The sequence below is a fragment of the Ixodes scapularis genome, unplaced genomic scaffold (assembly GCF_016920785.2).
Source record: "Ixodes scapularis isolate PalLabHiFi unplaced genomic scaffold, ASM1692078v2 PGA_scaffold10__122_contigs__length_95168666, whole genome shotgun sequence".
In the NCBI taxonomy this organism is placed as follows: Eukaryota; Metazoa; Arthropoda; class Arachnida; order Ixodida; family Ixodidae; genus Ixodes; species Ixodes scapularis.
In genome coordinates, this window is record NW_024609836.1 from 18,622,142 (window position 1) to 18,644,721 (window position 22,580).

At 48.2% G+C, this 22,580-nt stretch overlaps 1 protein-coding gene across 1 annotated transcript in view; it reads left to right on the forward strand.

Moving 5' to 3' along the window:
• Positions 1-22,580, forward strand: part of LOC8042354 — a 484,035-nt gene that overhangs the window by 447,684 nt on the left and 13,771 nt on the right. The window lies entirely within an intron of this gene.

The window sequence follows — 22,580 nt, forward strand, 5'->3', positions numbered from 1 at the left end:
GTGAAATAAGACTGACAGGCAAAATAAGCTACCAAGTGAAAAAAAGAGTAATTAAAAAGAAAGGCGTAATATTCATTGAAAATGAAATTTATATAAGCCCTATTCCGACCTGAGCTTTATTTCGAAAAAGAAGGCTGTGTTCCATCGGCTCCAGAAGCGTCAGTGGCTGCTCCAAGCGAATATTTTGCCTACTGTGAAACCTGCTAGCCACCGACTGGCCAAGGCAGGGCATATTAAAAAGAACACTTAATTATGGCAATGCAGACATTCTTTAGGACATCAAATTTGAGGCAAGGTTTTCTACAAACAAAGATGTACTATCTTAATCACAGTTAGCAGGAACGCCGGAGCGCGTGGCAGCGGGCAGTATCAGAGCGCTCTACCGGACTGGCGCGCAACTGCTGCGCATGCGCATCGCGCGTGCGGAGAGATTATATTCTCGTCACACGCATCACGTCATCTGAGCGCTCGTCTGTCGTCTGCTACGCGCGTCGTCTGCTACGTGTATCGTCTGTTACGCCTTTTGTCTGCTTCGTGTGTCGTCTGCTACGCCTGTCGTCTGCTACGCGCCTCGCCTGCTACGTGTGTTGTCTGCTACGGCTGTTGTCTACCGTGCGCATGCTACTGGTGATAGCAAGAACTTTGGCATACCCGAAAGGTGGTGAACCCTAAAATGAAAGCTCCTCCAATGTGCTCATCTGCTTTTCTGGTTTAGTTTCAGTATTTGTTAAAGCAAATAAACATTGTGACTTCACAGGAAGCGGGGCCAGCTTCGCCGACCCCGCTTTTTGTGAAGTCTAGAGCTATCTCGGGCGCGGTGATCATAAACCAATCGTCGGTCAGCGCCTCTACATCATTAATTAACGTGGTCCTGACTTTGATAACTGCATTTATAGCTTGTGGTTCTTGTCTTCCTTATTGTTATTGCCTTTTGGCCTGTGATAGATGTGTGTTGGTGACTGTGGGGTGCAGACGTCTAAGATTTCTGCCCATAAGGTTTGCTGCAGCCAATTGCTGTAACGACAACGTTGTGTCAGTAGTGTAGGGTAAGAAAAGTGCAAACTTTATTGCTGCAGTAAAACTGAATGGCTGCTACCTGCAGTCAAAGAAAAATCAAGTCAACTAAAACAGGCTCAGTAACGGGTCATATCCCCGTTTAGCTCGACTACAGCCACCATCCTTGGCGGCAGCGAGTCGTAAATACTTGACACGAAAGACGCGTCTCCTTTCAAACGTTCCCATTCTGCTTGGACTGCGTCCCACAGCTGGTCTTCTGTGGCGGAATAAATAGGAGTCCGCACCATGGCCGCCTTCATTCGGCCCCACACGTTCTCAATGAATGTTGAGGTCCGCGCCCTTCGGAACCCATGGCAACTCCTCTATGCCGCACTGCCGCAAGTGGTCCTTCACGGTGCGCGCAGTGTGGATGGGCGCGAGATCTTGATGAAAAAGGAAGTTCCCGTCGGTGAAGAGACCACTCCGAACGAAGGGTATAAGGACGGTGTCCACCACGTCGATGTCAGCCTCCCGACAATGCGGTGCAGAGGACCGAGGCCATGTTTTGTGATGGCACCCCAAACGTTCACGACGTCCTGCCGCTGGAAGCAACGCGCTGCACGTAGGCAGGATCGTTCCTGCAGGAGCGCATCGACCCTAGTTGAGCGGTGTGATTTTTCAGCCAAGCTATCGAACTGTATACACAGAAATTACGTAGGTAAAGAGGAGAAAGGAACAAAGACTGTCACGACTACGCATATGAGCCAACGATAATAAAAAAACAAATAAACAACGTAATTAGCTTTAACTAACAATGGATACATTGCGAATAACATAGCAGAAAATTTAACTGTTAAGGGACCCCAGCCTTTTATCAAACGGAATTGCAGTAAATCACGAATGTGCAGCGAGAACGTAAACGAACGACGAAATATTTCCGCAACGAAAACAATTATCAATATCTACCTAGAACAGCTAGCATACTAAGCAGGCCTTACCGTGCGCCGCGGGGTCGCCACACACGCACGCCTGGTGGAGAACGTCGATTCGTCTGAAAAGACGGCCCGGCCCCAGTCATCCGCCGTCCACGACGCATGGCCCATCGCAAAGCAGAGCCTCGCTTCCTTGTTTGAAGGAGATAGCAGGGGCTTTTGCGCTACCATGGCGCTATGCAGGCCGGCGCTTGCCAACCTCCGACAAATTGTCACGTCCGAAACGTCCAATTCCAGCTCCTCTCGGATTTCCCAGGCCGAAACAAAGGGGTCCTCGACGACAGCGGCAATAATGTAACGGTCCTCATCCTCGGTCCTCGCTCTTGGGGCAGTCCCTCGAGGTGCGTCGTGGATCCAGCCTACATGACGGAAAGCTTGAACGATCCTATTAACCGTCTTTAGAGGCCTTTTTACAAGGGCCCCGGTGGCCCGCTGCGAGTGCCCTTTCTGGGAGAGCTCGATGATCAATCACCTGTCCGCCTCTGGAACTCTGGCCATGACGAGGTGCAGCAATCGTTCTGACAGCAATGCAAAGGCGCCTACATTTATCAAGCACACCGCATGCGGGGGAGGGGACCTCGAATATTTTTTAATAAAATATAAGAAACAAAAAAGGTATGATACTGTATCATGCATCAAAATATTCGCATGCTTGTCGCATGCCCGTGGGCTGATAAGTTAATCTACACGCATTTCAACCCCTGCGCTTCCATGCGACATGCTTCGCGACGACGCCCGTAGCAGACGACGCGCGAGCGCTCCGATGACGCGATGCGCGCGATGAGAGCATATTCCCTCAGCAGGCGTGATGCGCATGCGCTGGAACTTGCGCGCCAGGCCGTTAGGCTGCTCTGATAGTAACCGCTGCCACGCGCTCCGGCGTTCCCGCTAACTGTGATCAAGGTATAGTACTTGCGCTATTGACAACTGTTTTAGGCAGGCTATTCCAATCATCTATATATCTTACAAAAAATTAGAATTTAAAACATTTGTCACGTATGTATAAGGATCAATATGCCTGTTACGTATCATTCTGGGGATAAAATATGTGATATATTTCTCTTCATTAATTTTATGCGACTCATTCATAATTGAAAAGAACAAGTTTAGCTGACTTATTATCATGTGCGCTTGTATCATAAAAAAAAAGCTTTATTTTGCAATTTGATGACTGATGTATTGGATCTGTAGTCGTTATAAATAAACCGAAGTGTGTCGTTTTGACCTCTCGGAAGTTTTTGGGGCTTAATCTATAACAGGTAGAATCAAACTTTTGAATGCAGTCATTTTTCACTTGAGGTGTCTAGGGGCGCTGCATGACCTTCTTGCATATTTGATCAACATGAAGCTTCCACGAGAGATTCGGACGAAAAAGTAATTCGACGGACTTATATTTTGTTACTTTTTTATGTAGGTCATCTCCGATGTGATAATTAAATTCCAGATGGGTTAGCTTTTAGTCATTGTCATGAAAACGGTCTTATTAATCATTGCCAATCGTCACACCATCTCTTTTTTTAATTTTTCGCGAATGCTGGTTTATTTTGCTGGGTCAGAACTACAGTGATTTCGCTGCAAATTACTGCGTCATCTGCGAAGTGCATAATACATACAGTCTCTTCAAAATTTTTACCCATGTCACTAATAAGGAAAATAAAAAAAAAAGTACAGGCCCAAGCACTGCGCCTTGAGTAGCTTCAGAAACCACGGTACAATGTCGCAATTTTTCTTTCTTAATTTGAACCCTTTGTCTTCTCTTGTAGGGACAAGCTCCTATCCACCTAATTATGGGGCTATTTTTAAGGGTAATGTATAAGTTTAATTAGTAGCTTCTGATGCGATACCAGATAAAGGCTGTAGCTTGAATTAGCTGCGTAACTGTAGAATAATGCCGTCATGAACGATACTGGGATTACCTATACACTTACTTTTAAAAAAATACTTCAATGGTTAGATATAATGTGTTCAAGCATCTTACATGACGTGCTTATTATTGGTATAGATATTGAGACTTATTACCTTGTTTATGAACAGGTGTTATTTTCACGGTCTTCCGATTTCAATAAAATGCTTAGATGGGCCAGTTGGTACATCGTGGGAAAATAAGCGCCGAAAAAACACGGACAAAGAGTAGATTGACAACGACACAGGGCGCTGTGTGACAACGACACAGCGCCCTGTGTCGTTGTCAATCTACTCTTTGTCCGTGTTTTTTCGGCGCTTATTTTCCTTCCGATTTCTTGGAATCTGACCGTTTTCGAAGGGGCGATGCAGCAATTTTTCTACGTTCAATAAATACAACTTAGAATTACGCCTCGACATTCATGACCTTAAAAGACACGTTGCTTTTTTTTTTTTTTTTTTTTCTATACGCTTTGCTGGTTGCAGAAAAAACAAATCCGAGAAAACCGAACAGCCTTTACCTTCTGAACTCGCACCCAGAAAAAGCGGACACGTGATCTGGAGCCGATTATATGCCGCCAAATACGTTTTAAACACAGCCACGCATTGGCATAGAACAGGGCGCGCGCTCATTCCCGTCCTCCCATCGATTCGCCACATGCCACTACCCGAATGCATGTCGAGGCATTGATTGTCACGAGTCAAAAACGAACGCATACGCAGGCTTCGTGTCCACTGTATGAGCAGCATTTAAATATCGTCACAGCGGTATCGCAAAGATTGATGACGCACCCCTGGGGTCGCATTATTAGCATTGTCCCCGCAGCTCTGTCATTGGCTCCAGTTTTCCGAAGTAGAGACTGAAAGAAAAGGTCTGCTTTTATCCTTGGAATCCCTCCGCGACGAAGACGCTTCTTGGTCAGTGGTGTTGCGTTCGAGTATTCTTGGGTCCCACTAGTGCCAGGAAGCTGGTGTAAAGTGAGAAACGTTTCTACCTAATACCTAATTTCGGATACAGAACTTTTAGGTATACTAGCACACCCATTCAGCATATCTTTTTAAAACCTCGTTCGGAATCCCGTCTGATCCGAGTGATTTTTTTGTGTGTGTTTAAGTGCTCTAACAGGTTGAAAACACCTGGTTAACTGATTTTAATATTTTGAGCATCAGCGGTGGCATGTCCGAGAGACTGGAACGCGGGATGGGCACCGTCATCTGATGTGAAAACAGACCGCAAATACTCCTCGAGGGTTTCAGCCATATCTCGCTAATCGAAACAACCTTGTACTTCGAGAGTGGTAAGGCTGTCTTTTGTTGGTGAAGGATACCTGAAACATTTCTGTGCACACGTCATAACATTTTGAAGCGTAGTGCGTTCATAAAAAAAAATATTTAGACTCGAAGGAATATTCTTTTTATTCTTTGAAATTTTCATTCCGGTATTCTAAAATCGCAACATCATTGACGTTTCCAAAATGTAGTACTTTCCGTGTACCGCAAGAAGGAACTTTGATTTTTAACAAGAGGCACGTTAAAATAACCAAATCGTGGTCCGAATAACCGCCTATCAGCTGGCATGAGTTTGCCGTTTCTATTAAGGATCTACTCAGAAAAATGAGGTCGAGTAACGACTGAGTCCCCTGCGTTCTTCTGCTGGTGCTTACAGTTTGTGTCGAATCCTGAGAAAATGCTGCATTAAAAGGGACACTGACACACCAAAAGTTCGCTTTAATTTTTTTTTTTTTTTGCGAGGCGATTTATAATGGTGTCAGAAGACTACCCAATTAATATTTTGCTAAAGCGTCACGTATATTTTAAATAAAGTAAGAAAAAAAAAAAAACGCAATTGGTTGAAACCGAGACCGAAACTGGACTGGGGAGAAAGAAGAAATGCAAAGAAAGTTACCAAAATTTATGCGGCTGAACTTTTTTTTCTTTTTCAATCAATGTATTTGCAGCATCGTAGAAGCCACAAAAAAATGGGTATTATCTTTGGTGGTATTATTTAAAACCATAGAAAACGGCGCGTGACCACGGAGAAGGGAGTGAGCGACTGAAACCGGCCGGTTCTCGTTTGGCGGTTTTCGGACGCAAAGAAAACGAATTTCGAGCCGCAAATTGTGTTCTGGATAGTTGGGCTCTCCTATGTTATGTACAAATAAAAATCTCGGTGCATGGCCAGCTTTCTGAGACACGCTGTTTTAGTTCCCGATTCTCACGACACGTGGCGTATCAGCCTTCAGCAAGACAGGGCTTCATACGCACGCGCGCTTTTGCTTGAGTGGTGACATCTCAGCCAATAGACTCTTTCCGGAATTCAGTCTCGCCACTTTGATCAATATCATCATCTGAAAAATGGCATATGTGCTATACTAATGGCGGCCTTTGTTTACTGATGAATGAAGAAGTTGAAGATGCTCCTAATGAGATGATTCATGCTTATGCATTCTAGACGTTAGCGCGACGTGAAGCAGGAATTGGAATTCACGAGCTGCGTAAGCGTTCATTTCTAACTCGACCCCAGCCAATCTGTTAGAGCACCCCCTCGGCTTCAATTTGATCAAAGCGTCTATGTGGGCTTGTGGGCTGGCGCTTCGTTCTGACTGGTGACATCTTTTTCGTCATCGACACTGAAATAGTTTAAAAAAGAACTGATAAGTGAAGCGCGCATTCTCGTTTATTGTTGACTTGCGAAAGTGACGGTGCCCCATAAAATGCTGCAGACCACAGGTTCATTGCCGCCATTAGTACGGTAAAAGTTAAACTGCGATTTGAGTCACCAGATGGCACTGAATTCTGGAAAGGGTCTATTTACCGCCCAATCGTTTTTTATGCATTTTGAAGCGCGCGCAATCTGGTGTCACTCAGCTCGAGCGCGTAGCTTTGGCTACTGCATAGACGCCATTTTACCGCCCAAGTCACGCACCGATTGCGCGAGAGCGTCACGCGCTGGCACATTCAGGGCAACAATGGATATCTTCACCCTCAGACAGACAGACATGTAAGCACCCTAGAGCAAGATAAACGGAGAAATCAAAGCGCGCGACCTCTATCTGAACCTCCTCTCCTGTGCATCGCTCCGGCCTCCCACCCTTTTCACCGTTTGCGTCTGGCCAAATACTTTACTTGGGGAAATACATTTCATTCCGCTCATTTGCATTAGACAGAACGCCTACAGAGCCGAATCCAGCCCTGACGGAGAGAAGGTCCGCGCCGTCTTCTCTTTTTTTTTTTTGGCAAATAAGCTATAATTATCGTCAGTCGCAGACATTTCACGACTACGCGTTATGCTATGCCGGCGGTCGGTGCGCCAGTGCAAGCCAGTGTCTCGAGGTGTGAAACAACGTCAAATGTGTTGCGTTGTGTTTTCGTTTGATACTTTTTCGAAACGATGCACACGATATACCCCGAGTTTCAGCAAACATTAGTTTAGTTTAGGTTTCTGAATTTGGTTTTTAGAAACACAAAATCCCCCCAATTATGTGTATTTTACCGTTTTGCGTTCAGGAGACAGTCTGTTATTTTCTGTATTGCGTATGTTATTTCAGTGATGTGCGCCACTAGTATGGTATAGTTTTGGAATTTGTATCCTCTAAACGAGGAAACACTATTGTTCTTTCTTTTAAGGTGCTCGGCTGTTGGTCAGCAAAGCATTTTGCCATGAGTCCTTAGTTTTTAGTCTCCATTTATTTGGCTCTGGAGAGCGGCGGCCCCGCGGAAAGGCAGCAGCCCGTCCCATGGAGGCCCGCGGTGTCGCGTCTAGTGAACATGATAATGTGATGAGTGTATGCATTCATGGATGACGACGACATGGATTGTTGGTATTGGGGAGGATGGCAGTCCGATTCGCAGATGTCCAGATTTTGTGGACGCGGGTTGGGCACGCCGTTCGATTGGTCTGGCACGCCGTTCGATTGGTGCATGAAGGAGCCACAGGAACATGATGGCGCTGTTGCTCACTGGGGTCCACTGGGGTCGAAGCATCAGGCTCCAAGGAGGTAGCCCAGTCAAAGTAGAAGCTGCCGCTTCCGAGGAATGAGGGCTCAGATTGAGGCACCGCCGTCGCGCGGTGTGTCATCCTCTCAACGTCGTCTCCGTTGTGTTTTTTTTATTGATACGCGTATATATGTATAAGTAAAATAAGATAGGATAAAAAGACACACAATCGAACGGCCAGCGGCGCGCCGTTCTAGTTATATTTCTAGTTATTTCTAGTTATACACGCCTGAGAGAATTTATTTCAATTTGTGTCCGTAACCGAGCTAAAACTTCACGTACACAGGCAAATTCAAAGCAAAATATATACAATGGAAGTGTTTCTGACCGTACATAACAATTGCTTATATTTGAAATCCAGGGCACAAATTTTGATTGTAAACATCTAATTATTAACCATTTTGTTCTTAGCCCGAGACTGAGGCAGGAAACGAGCAAAGTTTCAAAGTTTCTTCTACTTTGAAACTTTCCTCTTTTCCTGCCTCAGTCCCGGGCAACGTTACTAAAACACTCAGTTGGGAAACTCGCCGTCGAAACCTGGGCCGCTGGCGTCCACCGAGACCGAGCTAAATGCGACAACAGCGCCACTCTTTATCGTTTGTCTGTACTGTGGTCACCTTGAGCTTTTTGAAAGCCTGTTTTTGCGTAAAAACAAACGGAAAAGACTCTTTTTGTATGAAATTTATTGGAGTTTAGTACAAAATGATGGGCGCGTGATGTTTTTATCATTTTTAGTTCGCAAGGTTTTGCGGAACAATTAATATTGTTTTCATACAACCATGTCTCAGCGGGCCTTTCAGGTAGCACGTCCTGACCTAGGTGCATTTTAACGTCAGTAGTTGAACGCGGCGCGTCCGCCGGGGAGACGGGGGTGGCACCCCTATAACCTCTACCGCTGTATCTGTTCTTGCGCCAAAATAGAAGTCACGTGCAGTTCTTCGAGAGGCCGCTGCGGGAGAAATGGTGGTGTTGTGTTCGTCAATAGCTCGGTGCTCGGACACAGATTGGGGCCACTTATTCAAAGCTGTTTCTATGGGAGTTTCCCAACTGAGTGTTTTAGTAACGTTGGTCCCGGGCTAAGAACAAAATGGTTAACATCCACCAGGGTAGCTAAACTCGTCGAGCACAACTTTGTGTCCGAAAGTTGCGGAACGCGCTAATTGGACTCTCGCGACGCTGACGTCAAGCCGAGCGAGGTGTCAATCATCCAAGCTCTCTGGGTGCTCAAATTCCAGCGAGAATGTAAAACACAAAGTCGTAGCGAGCTCCATCGAAGCGCGTGCGAGCAACACCGTGGTGCCAGCTGATTGAACGGCTGCACTGATGACGTCTCGCCCGAGTGTCCCTACATCCCTACGCCGCGTTAGAGTCAATGATGCGTAGATTGTACCTAGGCGGCCTGTAAATACTCTGAACTTTCTCGTCGCAAGATCGTCGTTTGTGGAAGTTATTGGTGTCGACAAAGTGACGTTTCACAACTTTGGGAAGAAGTTATTTGAGGCCAAAATCTTCGCTTCGGAATCGATGCGAAGATTGAACTTTGTGATGTTGTGGAGCCGTGCGCGGTGTACACGGGCGGCTTTATAGAGCTCATCTTTCGCCACCGTCAACAACGCCACCGGGGTCACCCACAGGGGGTTTGTGTAGAGACGTCGGTAATGTCTGATATAAAGGGAAACGGGGGATAACAAAAAAAAGAAAAAGCCGAAGGAAGGGAAATAAAAAAAAAATTAAAGACGTTTACAAATCTTTGTAATGCGAAATTAGAGCTCAACTCTTGAGGAGGGTACGGAGAGGAGGGTATGCCCCTCCTCCTTCCTCCCCTCTTCCTCTCCTCCCCTCCTCCTCCCATTCAGTTTCTCCGCTAAATTTAACAGGGAAAAGGACATCACATGACAATCTAACGGAGAAGTGAATTGGCGTTGAAGTCACGCAGCTGGGAATTGAATTGGTGTTGAGGTCATGTGACGTCAATTTCGCGTTAAATTTAGCGGGCCGGTTACGCCGACGGCGACGCCCACGCCGCGAAACCCGGAAACGGGCGCCGAAGAGCTGCGCTCTAAAGAAAGAATTAAGGTACGACCAACACACACACACACACACACACACACACACACACACACACACACACACACACACACACACACACACACACACACACACACACACACACACACACACACACACACACACACACACACACATACACACGCATAAACAAATAGGAGTCTCAAGAAGGGCCGTAGAAATTGTTCGGGAGGGTGAGAGAGAGAGGAGGTGATGGTGGTGGAGAAGGGGGATATTCCTTTCCCCTAATATTCTATTATAACTCTCTGAAATGATATGGTGGATCGGGGCTGGGGCGATACCCCCCCCCCCCCCCCTTTCCATCCTTATGCCCCTTGCCCCCTTTTTCGACGCAACTGGGGGAGGGGGGGTGGGCTAAATACCCCCCCCCCCCTCCCCACCCTGCTGTTTCGACGACCCTGCTTAGAGGTGTTCCTATGAGCAATGACGAGGAACAGCACAGCCTGCAATTTTCGAAATAACGGTTCAAGAGATTCTGGAATTAAAACGGCTCGCGTTCCATGAACTCAAGAGTGGCCATGACAGACTTTCAAGCGAAAGACTCGTGCCAGGGCACGTATATAGTGTGCGGGCGCGTTCAGTGACGTCATTTTATAGTTAATACCTTTGACGATGGAGTCAGGAGTATCAGTTGTGAACGACAAATTTGATGGTGCGTGTTCAAATCGACGATGTCAAGTTTAGTGTCCTTGAAGCATCACCGCCAATATTGACATCCTGACATTACTTTTATTTCCTTATTTCCGTTGATAAACATACTTAATCCCAAGCTGACTGATCTCCGAATGTCTACCATAAAATGATTTTATCCCGCCGATGAAGGGACAATTGCCTGGAGGCAAAATTCGCCCGAAAGTGGACAACGGTAGTCGGCTGGTTGTGACCTAGCCACGTCGGGCTACACTTTGGCCCGAGATAAATCAAAAGAACGGCAGGGACGCTTTTTAGTAAATTCTGCTTTATCGGCGGAAATAAGAACGATACCAGACTATCAACTTCGACGGTGTTGATTTTAAAATGCAATTCCCAAGCATCCATTGTGCTTTTTAGAGACCATCAAACATGACGGTCGGAGCTGATAATCTTTGTTGTGACGTCACACGTATGAGCCACCGTCGTCTCCGCGCGCTCTCTATACTCCGCTTCACCTTATGTTGTACCGCAGACAAGGCTAGATGCGCGAGCTCATAGCGTTGGGAGCTACTCTGAACGCACGAGAGCTTGTGCCGCCTTGATGTGCCCTAGAGTAAGGAGCTTGCGCTTGTAGCCTTTTCTGCGGTACATCATAAGGTGAAACAGAGTATAGTGCTGCTCTTGTTCGGTGCCGAGGGAGGCGTAGGGATTTTTTGTCCCCTCAACGAAAAACGTCACGAAGACAGACGGATCTGCGGGTTTGTGAGAAAAGAAAACTTTGCAGCAATCTTTCGGCTCCTCCCCCCACTATGTCATAACACAAAGAATATTTTTGTTGACGAGTTTAGCGACCCAGCTCGCCTGCGCAATCACTACATTATCGAATTATTATATAATCATATTATAACCGCCACATTCTTATAGCCGTGCCACACGGGCAACTCGAATGCCATTCACAGTGAATGACATCTGAACGATCGGCCAATCAGCGCGCGACACTCCGAGCGTGGGGCGTTCCAGGCGCGACAGATCGCGAGCCGATTCGTCGATCACACGAATGTCATTCGTTGTAAATGGTATTCGAGTTGCCCGTGTGGCACCGGTATTAATCAATATGCTGTCAGAAACGCATTGCACAAATCTTTTTTTCGATAAGCCTATGTAAAGGTAGCTTAACCGCAAGCTTCTTGGTGCACGGCGGAGTGCTAACTTTACAGGGGCAAAAAGCGGGCCGAATTTGAAAGTCCGAGAAATAAAGAGTATTAATTAAAATACCGAAATTTGAACTGCGGTGTGTGCTATAAGTCGGCAGCTATTATATTCCTCGGAAACTTTACGATTCTTCATTTCAGTGAGAAGAAATTTAAAATTTTTGTCAAAGTGGCCCATAGGACCCTATGCAACAATATTATATCGGGCCCAGGAATAAAACGTATACAATCCTGAGGTTCAAGTAGGTATTAAATAAGAGGGTATTAGTGCCCTCTATAGATGTCCCGGGGAACTTAAGGATTTCTGCAGTAGTTTGGCTGAAATTATCATTTTACTGCGTTTTGCAGAGAATATCCAAGAGAGGGCGCAAGGAGACCGTGTCCAGGAATGCTGGGAATGGAGCTTAAATACCCTGTCAGTGTCCCTTTAATAGCTAACGAGAACAGGCACCATCGCTGGTCCGTTCGCATAGATTATTTGATCTGTATATTGTAAATTAGTCAACCACGAGAACAAGCTTGTAGTTTTCCTTAACATGTAATCATATAGGTAAGCATTCAGCACAGAGAAGTAGATATTTTAACGCAGGCATATTCATCCTTTATGATGATAGCAACACGCCCCCCCCCCCCCTTCCCCCCTTTTCCTATCTTTTCGGTCCTTCCGAAAGAAATATATATCCTGGCAGAGGAAACTGCGTTTTTATTTCAATAGTTAACCAAGTTTCAGTCAAGTCGACTCTGCCAGGTTCATGCTTTAGGACAGGGGTGGTCAGGGTGACGTGGGGATAGAGCCGCAAAAAAATAAAGGGGGAGGGGTGGGGGGGGAGGGGGCGGCGGCGGTTGGGTTAACACGCGATCCGTGATACACCCGCTGTCCCCCATTGCACCTCTAAAAGGTGCGACCCAAACCCATCCACGACCGTTCAAACGAAAGACGGCTGCATGCACAAGGGAAATCAATGCTAACGCATTTAAAAGCTAGCCTGCCTAAAAACTACGTTTGATATCAACGCTCACAAAGATGATGGCGCGAGTTTGTGGAAATTAGACTCTAGACAAGACGGAGCCACATGCTCGGGACAGTAGCTTTGCCTGTGTGGTACACCGCGCAGAGAACAGGACCTCGAATCCAACATGAAGAGCTGCGCAGCGTTCTTTCGACAGATATTGGAACGGATTTTCCTCGTCCTCGTTCAGTTCGCACGTTATTACATAGATCGCGCGATAGTAGACGCTGACATGTGGGGGGTTTTAATCTTCCATTGAAAACTACACTTGCGCCGTCCGCACGCGAACCGTGACGTGTTTTGACTGCATCGCGGGAAACCTGACTCGGTGGTGGTGGTGCCCAATAAAAGACGGTCTTTCTGCTAGCGCGAGCGAAGAACGGGGTTCGTCTGCTACGGAAATAAAACAAGAAGACACTGTACCTCTTCTGCTAACAGACCGGGGGAAAAGGTTGATCGCCTGCTACAAACCGAGGGCCGCGGCGAGGTGAGATCGGACCCTTTCCGTGGATCGGACGCAGGCTGAAATTGGGATCGTCTGCTATTTCACTTTAAAAACCATTGACAACATGCGTTTTTTTTTTCTTTTTAATGTGATGGCATTCTCTATCTACTTCACGGGTTTTGGCTATTCGCTATCTGGACTCTAATGCGCCGTGCGGAGGCGCGGTGCGCGTATGCCCCCTCCCCACTAGGAGCGAAAAGGGCCGCCGCCAGGGGATCATATATAGGGGCGGGTCTCCTGCAGTCGGGCAGTCGCTGTTGGGAGGCTAGCACCATCAGGATAACGGTTTTAACCTCGGAATAGACCCGCATACCCTGCGAGGCAGACACCTTCCGGTTTCCCTTCTCCACGCACCCACAGCATGTCGCAGGACGGCGAGGACAGCAGTGATGTTGCAATTCTGCTGGCTCAGCATACTCAAAGGCCTGAGTCCGCACCGCATGAGGACCGTTTGCAGAGCCAGCGCATATGCTAATATCAAGGACAACCTCTAGGACGCAAGATGTCCGCATACGCAGGCGCCGTGCTTATGCTGAGATCGTCCTTGAGGTCTTTAGAGAGGTCGCCCTAAACGTCGTCTTTGACGTTGTCCTCTAGGACGTCGTCCTTGAGATCACCCTAGAGGTCGTCCTAGAGGTAGTTCCAGGAGTCGTCTTTGACGTCATCCTCTAGGACGTCGTCCTCGACGTCTTTCTACAGGTCGTCCTAGAGGTCCTTCTAAACGTCACCTTCGGCGTCGTCCTTGAGATCGCCCCAGAGGTCGTCCTAGAGGTCGGTCTAGACGTCGTCTTCAACGTCGTCCTAGGAAGCAGATACACCCGCGCCGCGCACACAGGGAGCGGCAGTACGCACACATTCACAGGTCCCCCTAAGCTACGAAGCAGTTATCGCTTTGAGTTGAGCTAGTTGGTACATGGCCAATGATGGTGCGTGAAACAGCTTGAACATTGAAGGATTACTCAAATACAGAGGATTAAACGATTACACAGAGACGAAACAATCACTTAATTTCGAAGTGGCGCGCCGTAGTCGCGCTGTCATGAATGGTTATGTCGTAAATTATCAATAAAATAAAGTGTTTACCCAAAAATTTGCGTTGTCGTATTTACAGTGAGCTGCGTCGTGAGTCTCGTGACGAATGCCATCTCAATTCATAGACAACCAACAATAGTGGTTTCTGCAGCCAATATTTTGTTGCTAACTTTAAGTTGTTTTGATGCCTACACAAGTGACATCGACGAGAGCATCAGGCCGCGAGACCTCCCTCGCTATTTCAGTGTCTACGTTTGTTTTCTGAACGCGAGCTGGTGGCGCCACGCCCACTGAGCAGCCGAGCATTCCTCGCTCTGACATTGGCCACCTTGACCAAGATCGGACTCCAAGCACGGTAGCTGTGGGGCGTGTGCGGCGTCTGGTACAGAAAAGCGCTGCATGCTCAGCACGCAGAAGGCGATTGTCGCTAACGTTCTCCAGCCGACGCCCAACGGGAGCCACTTTTCGCGTCGTTCTTGCTTTTCGCCGTGATGAAGCGCGGGCTTTCTGTTCGGGGCGTCCCGTTACACCCGGGCCCATTGTGATTGGCCCGAGGTTATAATGGGTCGCTGCTGCGTTCTCGGCGTGTGCCTCTGTGACGAGGAAGCGACGCAATTTGGGTTCGGGGGTGACTAACCTCTTTCCCGTTATTTTTACTGGGGGGCTGCTGGGCGTCGCGGAGCCCGCCCAGAGAAAGAAATGGCTTAGCCGCGGCGGGACAGGTTCCCGCCTGCTCGGGGACGTCAGCGGACTGACGGCGGGCCCGGCTGGCGCTCGTCCGCGCTTAATCCGCGGGGATGCCTCGACGCGTCCAAGGTCGCTGACTCCGGCGGTGGCCCCCACGGGCGGCGCAGGTTTGGAAGAGGGCCGGCTGCCGCGTCGCGCTCGCTGTCGCGCTCAAGCGACTTTGTCGAGATACAGGAAAACAAAAAAATAGCGCGTAGTTCGTACGTTTTCGAAGGAGTTCTTTGCGCGAGACCTGCCTGACAGAGAGGAAAACGATGCATTTTCTTGCGTTGGAAACTCCTACCATCGATGAAATATTAAATGATAGAGTTATTTCGTGACGGCTGTGGTAGCTACAACAGTATGCGGACCGTTGTGAGGTTGGAATCCCCATCCTTCCCCGAGTCGGAGCCCCTGCGCTAAATGCTAACGGATTTCGTCGAGAATCAGCGTAGCGACAGCAGCGATTTTGGTATCATTTTTTTTTTATTACTGCTGTTCTTAATGTGAAACCGTGTTTTAGTTCATACGAAAGTACGTGCGTTCTTGGGGTCGTTGTTTGCAAGCATTGGTGGGGTCTCCGCTTCCGGTCGCTGTACCGGCCTGTGCGTAACTTCTTCCCGGCCTGTGCGTAACTTCTGAACGTTTTCATGAAAACTGTCAGTTGTGGGAACTGATCTTGCGGAGAGCAAATCTAAGCCGTACAATTTTGTGCTCGTTGTCAATCGGCATAACAACGCCATCTTCCACTAAGTTTTTACGCTTTTAGGGCAGTAATAAATGACCCCCTCATGGTGCCTCCCGTATCTGGTTTACGAAGCTTTACTTCTGGATGCTTCGCACGTTACACACTCAGCCATCACTCCTGTTTGTCTAGCTATATTCTGCAAGCCACCTCCCCAGGGGACGCGGGCCTTGGTCTGAAAATATTATATATTGTCGATCCCTCCCCAGCATATTCGTTGACAAGCCCATAATTACGTGTTTACACTTGCGAATTCGCGGGCGGAAAGTGGATTTGGGAGCGAAATGGACTCGTCGCTGGCGGAAAATCCGGATTGGTCCGGGACCCATATCCAGATTTTCTGCCAGCGATGGGTCGATTTCGCCACCCGGCTCCAAAATTTACTTTCCGCCCGTGATTGCGCAAGTGGAAACGCGCCATAAGGAAGTGCGTCTCAAGGTGGACCCCCCCCCCCCCTCCCTTCCCCCCCCCCCCCCCCCTCTCTTCCCCGGCACGCAAAAGAACACAGTAGAGTCACTGTATGGGTTCCCAGAGTAACGAAACTCCGAAGGTTCGTTTTAGAACCGCGGCGCGGCGCTGAAACCGAAACCATTGCACCGCCATCTTGGGTCCACGCGTCGACGCGGGTACGAATGGTATGAAGGCGATAGTGACATGCATTCGAGCGTGTTGAGAGAGCTTTATTTCAACTGGTCGATGGGCTACACAAAAGCTTCTGAGGTGCTGTGAGTAGCTTCCGTACATAATTAGCATTACGTTACATAATTTGCTCTCTAACCCTTTTTTGCTTGGTTGCGATGACAAGTCCAGCGCGCGCCAAGAATCGTAGGGACTGCACTCGGTTTGAGGAGCCTTCTGCCATCGGCTGTGTGCGTTTCGAATTGAGACTTTCGAAGTGAGTTTAAAAGTCATTGTAATGAAAAGACGCAGCATGTTGAGGCAATCTGAACGGAAAACACTGCGATCTAAATGCTATTCAGAACCATTTTACGAAACTATACGAAAGTAGCGAGAATATAAACTGCATGAAAACAATTTTTCCCAGAGTCACAAGGACCCGCTTTCGCTCGGCACGTCACTCCAAGAGGCAACCGCATGCACGCGACCTTCGATGGATTAGCTAAGTTTGCTACACATCTAAAATTGAGCGACGCGATATGCGACAGCGAGAGATCTGACCCAACACCGGCTTACCAAATCGTCGCTTACCAAATCGCAAGAGCGTCGCTCGTGCGAAACCGAACACAGATGACGCCTGTTCGACTGCGAGGCAACGAGCGATACGCGGAATGAACCAGCTGTAATCGGCACTCGCTTCACAAAGCTTGCTTGTTACAGTGAGCTCGAAATCTTTCCGTTTTACTATGGCCAGCCAAGCCTTCTTCCTCCGTCTTGCAGTTGCCTTCTTTCCAAACGGGGTCCAGAAGAGTCTCTTTCCATCCTCCGACCTGCTGCTGCACCAAGAAGCGCAATAAGCAGGCATTGTGCCACTAAGTACACAACCTCCTTGCTTTTGACGTCGGTAAACGTGTGGAAAAGACGGCGCGTAAACGCGCGTTTGATGAGCAGCAGAGCGTGCGTGTGTGCAGCTGTTTGCTGGACCCAAGATGGTGGCGATTAGAGTCGCTTGAAGCGTTGATGGAGGTGAGTCGAGCTGTGCTTGTATCACGTGATCGCTACCGTCCAATGATGCTCACCAGACCAAAACATGATCGGCTAGAGTGAGTATGTTGTCGGCAAAACGCGAAAAGAAAAGGAATGCGCTACTTAGGGAACCCATAGAGTGACTCTAGAACACCGTCAGTCGCTCTAAATTCACACCGCTGGCGGTGTGAATGTATAAAGTTTGGTATGTTTTTGTTTTATTCTGTTCAGCTCGCCAGTGGCACTACTTGTCAACATGCACGCGAATAAGGACGGCTCCTTTATTGGGCCTCATCGTATGTATGTCTGCACTTCTGCGGCGCATACTCGTTCAATCGAGAATCTTGCTATCAAATGAACACGGCAAAAACAAAACAAAAAAGGTTCCAGAAATAGAGTGTGTGGATCATCTACTAGTCGTCGAGCGTCGGTTAGAGCCAGGAAACTTATCTGTCCCTTCTATACTGCGCCATCGGCCGGCTTTTGTCAGAAATGCGAGTGAACCTTCGCCACACTTGCTCCGTGGTGAGGTATAGCGCCGTTGAAACACCTCTCTTCCACTGTGGCCCGTTGTACCGAGAGCATCCTGCAACTTCTTTCTCGACCCTCAAACAATCAAAGTCCCGCCGACGGAAATACAATTTTAAGCAGTTATCGTTGCACTGTTTGCTGAGCTTGTCACTGTTCAAAAATCTTTTTTTTTTTTTTTAAGCTTTACGGGTAACGCTTTGCAGAGATTTCAGGGTCGGCGTTTGTTGTCTGTCAACGCAGCGGAAACGAAAACAAATTTATTGTTTCTTCCCACATGGCGCGTGGAGAGAGAATTTGGGTGTTCCCATTAGTCGCGCCGCGCGAAGAGGGGAGAGGGAGCCCCGACAAACCCGCAAATAATGGCGCGACGACGAGGAAGCGTCGGCAGAGCGTCTTCCCCGCTCGTCTGCTAGCTTTCACTTCAAAACAGGTGTTTTCAAACAGTTCTCGCGTTATACCAAATCCCGTTTTGGTAGTATCCAGTTGCGACGCGTAATGTTGGAGGGTTTTAGAAACTTCCACCGCGTTCGATTTTAGTATAACATCTTTACTTCTCGAAGCCCACTCGACACGTAAAATATGCTGCTAAAACTCGTCGCCTTGTACCTGCTTTCCTCGCAGAGCTTCGCGTTGTTTCTCTGCATTCGTCCCTCTCGGCTCATCACTGAACGTCAACATCACCCCTTCCCCCCTTCGCCGCCCAACAACACCAAGATGACCTGGGCCTTGGCTTGCGTCGTCAGTGCCATAGACTCTTCCTAATGGCGCTACGGCGCCAAGGCCGTACTCGGTCCCAGGAGCGAGCGCGGAGGGAACGGCTGGCTTCCGTGGTTCGCGAACGGCGGCCGGCGTCGATCCCACGCTGACGCGCGTACACGGCGGCGTGAGGATGCCAACGTACGACAGCGCAAAGCAGAGGCGCTTAGACGGCGACGTGAGAGTCCCGAAGTGCGCGAACGTGCTACAGTATCGTATCTTCAGGAATGACAAAAGTTTTTCGTGAGCGATAAAATAAAGACGTCGAAATCTGCTGAAGTCTGCGCAGGTCCGGAATACAACGATATTAAGCGAATTACAGGGGATCCTGAGGTATTGAATATAAATTTCAGAAGTACAAATAGTACATGTTGCTGCGTGCCTCAGTGCTTGCTTATTTATGCCTTCCCATACACATGGCATGTTGCAATGCAGTTTTTGCGCTAACGCCTTACAAGTGACGGCATTTCCGGTAGCGCGTATATTTTTCCTCTAGCGTTGTAACCTACTCGTTTTACATTTTCAAAACGGGGACGGGTAACTTATTTACGTTACTTATTTTGAGTAACGTTACTCGTTAGACATTCTTCCCAAAACTTAAAAAAAAAAGTACACTTAATTTTTTTTCTTCTTTTTCTTAGGCGCTAAGCCATATAAAGTCTTGCGTTTTTTGCGTTTTTCTTAGTGTTTTTCTCGTGAGTATTTATGTGGAACCGTAAAAAAGATGAAGTTATTATGTTCAGTTTCTGGAGGGACATAATGTTCCTTGAAATATGGCGCTTATGCATACCTGAAACGTGAACGAGTAAAACGTGTTAATTCACAATTTAAAAAAAAAGTAACGCCAAAGTAACGTGCGTTACTAGGGAATTGTAGTAGACCGTTCTTCTCTGCTACGGTATCCGTGAAGAAAACGCCGCAGCTGCGCATGCGCGCCGCCAGCCTTGTCTGCACAGTTCAAGGTCTTGTGGCGGATGGCGGAGCGATATCCGGGTGCTTAGCGGGCTGCTGAAACGGTCTAGTACAATAGAGAGTTTCTGTAGACCGCGTGTCCCCCTCCGCTAAGCCCTCCGCAACGAAGAAGTCGATACTGCGCATGCGCGCCGATGACCTTGGCTGTAGAGTTCCGGCTATCGTAGCGGGTTGCGGAGGGCATTGCGGGACGCCGAAAACGATCTACGAAAACTCCCTGATGCCCCACTTTTTAACGGTAGCAGTAACGGTTCTTTTTATTCTTGAAGAGGTCGGCGACGCGTTCTTTTTATTTGCAAGTAACGAGCAACGTATTTCGTTACTCGTGTGTTTTAGAATGCAAATGCTTTCAATTAATCTTCTTCGTTATCTAATACATCTGATATCGTCCCCTGCCGAGCCCGGTACATTAGCCCTCGAGGCTTACTCCGGCTCGCTATTGTGTTTTGTTAAATGGTTATTCTACCAATAAAGTTATGTTCTATGTTCCTTGTGTTAGGAAACGCCTAAAGCACTGCTGCAATGTAACCACCCCTCTGCTGTGTTTACTTCTTTCTCGTTCCGTATACTTTTGTTTGAGTTTTCCATGCAGAAGTCGTACTTGACATAATTTCCTAGCAGTGGACGCTTCAAACAAGTCGTGGTCATTTTTTTTTTTTGTAATAATTTGTTTTATATCACAGGAGGTCGCTGTGTACAGTGACGTATTCTTTCCACCAGTGCTGACGATTTTCGCGCTTCTGCTTTCTTCGAGATTAGCCGTGGAATTTTGTGGAAGTATCGAAAATTGTGAGAAACGCCGAGAAACTTTGAAACGTATTTATGGTAGGAACTTCGAGTCACGAATGAGCTTTCAATTGCTAGTGTCGGAGGGTTCGTTGTCTCGCTCATTTGCATACATCCTCCGCGTCGTATCCTCGAGGGCGCAGAATCGGCGTGTGCCCGAACCGCAACGTGGGTTTGCGACGAAGCTGCCTCCTCCAGCTTCCACATTAACCCAATTAACTTCGTCACCCCCTGGCCAGCAATCGTGCTTTCCTCCGTCTAAATTTGCCTAATGACGAGCGGCATGGCTTCTCCGCCGATCGCTGCTCGTCGAGAAGACCGGTTCGGCTTTTCCTCTCGCTCGCCGCTTCCTCGCAACCAACAATTGAGAGGTAAGCGAGCCAGGCGCACGACCGAACACAAGAACCACACGATCTTCGAATAAAGAAGGGCCGAGGTGGAGAGATAGGAAAGAAGAACGGCCCAGCAATGTTCTTTTCCGCAAGCGCTTGCCGCCGACCTTCGCGACGACGCACCCACCCACCGAAACTACCGAAACCAGAACCGCTTCTCGAGTCACGTGACACTTTAATCCGTGACGTCTCGGGGGAAAAAAAGAAAGGTCACATGGCGTCTCGAGACGACCGCAGTTGGCCGCATTTGCGCCTTCCCCCTCTCTCCGTTCCTCGCCTTTCCGGCCGGCGGAGGCGCGCTGGGCCTTGGCTAGGCCCGCTTGTGGGCGCGTGGCAGCGGTGTTGCGAGGGCTTGACTTCAGAAGTTCGATCCGCCGACTAAGTTTTGCTTGATCGCCATTGCCGATTCCTGGCACGTGCACAAACGAAGGGTAGTTGTCCTTCCAAGGGAAATATGAAGGTGCTCGCCTCGTCGGAGCAGTGCGCGTCAGCTCGGCGGATCCGTCGGTGAGTTGGGAAGCACTCGCTTCGTCGCGGTGGTGGCAAAGTGGTCGGACTGGTCGCTCGAATGTTTCGTGCACGTGGGGGTGCCCCCGATTCTATTTCCCCTTATTGATTGTCAGTCAACCCCGTTGGACGTTGCGGGACCGAACTCGCCACTACCCTCCACTACTTTTTCCTTCGAGGTTCGGGCACTGCACCGTCTCCGGTACAGTGCCCGAATCATAGATTATACATTCTTGTTCCAGTGCTGTGCGGAGATGAGTAGATACCTTCTAAAACGCTCACATTGGGGGTTTATGGAGACATTAAAACTATGACCGCGGTGCTTGCGAGAACATTGGTAATCAGCTCTGATAATGGCGGTGACATCACTTGCGTGCTACTCTGCTTACGATTGTTCGAGCTGAACGAGCAACGGTCGCTTGGTTCCTCTGCTCGCGCACATCCAAGAGGCATCTTGGAAAGGACCGCGCTTTGAGCCCCTGACGTTAAGGTGCCGATTCCGTCATTTTTGATGCCGCTCGTAGTAGGGATCTAGGTATAATCTTCGTGTCATTGTGCCTCTCTAATACGATACCAGTCACTTGTTTCAGTTTGCATATATAGTGGAGTGAAAGTTCGGGCGAAATGTCTAGAGATTTGACTCTAAACCTTACAGCTCAACTGTTCAAAGCCAGCTACATTCTCAGCTCTCTAAATAGCGTGGTGGAAGGACGACGAACATTGTGTGTAGGAGATAAAAAGTGCAAACAATGCGAGTTTCCGTAATTTGACGAAGAGTGCTCTTGACGAACCTAGGGTAGCATAATGCTCACGGTGCTTTATTTTTTTCATTTGTGACAACAAAAACTAAGGGAGAGGGTGGGGTGAGCTTGAGCAATGTCACCGGTCTAAAGTTTTCATAATCTGATATACAAAAAATGCCGGTTTTATTTAAAAAAAAAAAGGGTTGGGAGAAATGTTTTAATTTACGCAAATTTTACTGCACGTAATCAGCGCGCAGGTTTAGGCGCTTATAATGACGCGGCACAAGGTTTTCGACGCCCTCCTTGAAGAAGGTTCCGCCTGGGCTCATCAGGCGTCACCAAGACCGTCAGTCGGCACGCGTGCAGCTCGAAAGGAGTTCCGCGTGGAGGGAGTCGGGGAAACATTGCCGTAG